The sequence below is a fragment of the Camarhynchus parvulus genome, chromosome 4 (assembly GCF_901933205.1).
Source record: "Camarhynchus parvulus chromosome 4, STF_HiC, whole genome shotgun sequence".
Lineage (NCBI taxonomy): Eukaryota > Metazoa > Chordata > Aves > Passeriformes > Thraupidae > Camarhynchus > Camarhynchus parvulus.
In genome coordinates, this window is record NC_044574.1 from 55,907,361 (window position 1) to 55,909,389 (window position 2,029).

A 2,029-nucleotide genomic window follows, 5' to 3' on the forward strand; every position below is an offset into this window, starting at 1 on the left:
CCCCGCACCGCGGCGGGGACGGGAGGGGGCGGCCGCGGGGACCGCATAGCGACAGCCAATGGTGGCCCCGGGCCGCCCGCTCCGCCCCGGCCGCCGCTCCGGGCCCGGCTCCGGCTCCGCCCGCCGCCGCCCCCCGGCGCGGCCCCGCGCAGCGCGGCCCCGCGGCCCGGCCCGCAGCGTGCCCGCCGCTCCCCGCGACAAAGCTGTCCGTGGCGATTCCTTCTGCAAGGTCGGGCCGTCACAGTAAAAGGTGCCGCTAGCGGGAGCAGGTGTTGGAGAGCTGGTGGGTAAAGTTTCCTGCCTGGCACTGCCGATGGCTGGCAGCGAGCTGTCGGCAGTGCACCCCCGAACGAGGGCGGCCTCGCTTGGTGCTTACCCCGTCCCGGCATTGCTTTAGCGCTCAGCGGTGGCTTCGGGGGCCGCCACCTCCCTGTGTCCCGCCCGTGCTGCCAGCTGTGCGGAGGGAAGGGCTCCCGGGGCACCGGGGATGCCGGGGCGCTGTCAATGGCAAGTTCACCGCCGGCACAAGGGTGGCCCGGAGGAGCGGGCGGCGAAAGCAGCTCCCTCTCACTAGCGGGGTGCTTCACCTGCCGCGGGGCAAGAACAGCCTGCACAGACAGCATAGGGACGGTTTAAGGCATTAGGCACCAGACACTGATTCCAGATAAAACGCTTGCCTGTGATGCTTTCTTTTTATTTTTTTGATGCTGAATGCTCCTGGGAGGACTGGAGGGAAGGAGGGAGCAGCCCAGGAGCGTGATCTGCCCTGTTTGGGACCAGATTTTCCATGATTTACAGCTTCTACATCCTTCACTTGCTGCACCAAGACAGCCTAAGAAGGTGATTGAACTTGTGCTGTGTTTTCCTGCCCTGACCTCCTCCAGGTGCCCAAGGTCAACTCTCAGGTTTATTTCGAGTGTACCCTCTACTGATGTAATAGGTGACACTCATATTCCTGCCTGGACTCTGCAATCTGATGTTGGGGCAGGCAGGAGAGAAGACTCCATCCTTTAATGATTTTTCCATCACTGTGGGGGAAGAATCCCCCACACCACAGAGAAGGAACCTGCACAGCCTAAGCTCACCTCTGCACACCACGGACAGAATGCCCTGAGTGTTTAATGCAGGAATGTCAGGGTTCAAGGTGGATGAAATGGGAGTGCTACCAGGCAGCAGGGAAGCACAGTGACCCAGGGAGCAGATCTCTCTGAAAAGGGAGGATGTAACTGTTCATCCTGACCTGGTTTTGCAGACTGTTCAAGGATGGCACAGGATAGATGTCAGTCTTGTATGCTCGTGCAGGTGTAGGTGGCACTGAAGCATCCCAGCTTCCTTCCACAGACACTCCTGCCACCCTGGCAAGAAGCAGACACATACAAATTGCTCTGCCAGATTTCCAGCTAATTCAGGTCACTGAGGAACACATCTGTGAAGGTTCCCTCTGAGAGCCTTTGAACACAATACTGTAAGTTTCATACCCCACATTTGTCTCTAGTTCCCAGCAGTTTGCTTACAGAGTAGCCACTGCAGCAGGGAAGGCAGGTGAACAAAGATGACATGAAAAATACTCTGCTGTGGCCATGGGTCCTCTGGTTGTAGGGAGTGCTGATGCTTAGGGTGAGACTGTTGGGTAACTTCTGTGAAGGAGAATTCCTCTAATCCCTCTCCAAGTGAAGCTGGCTACATGCAGAGAAAGCTTGGCAAGTGCAGCAGCAAAACTGTAAGGGGGATATTATGTGGTACCCAGCCCAGATGGCTCCAGAGCAGTCCCTAATGCTTGTGAGTTGCTGGTCCTGATGGAGGAGCAGAGGAAGCCCAAGGCAGACCTAAGTATCCCCTTTGAGAATGTCATTGCACAGTGTCATTCCTCATGCATGGAGCCCATCACTGTTCCCCTGCCCCCAGAAATCACTGCTTGGGCAGTGGCAACTCAGTGACAGCATCAGCATTTGTCCCAGGATCACTGCAGTGCTGTGGGAAGCAGCAAATTTAGGACATGATGCTGTGGAAACATCTACTCTTAAATAAA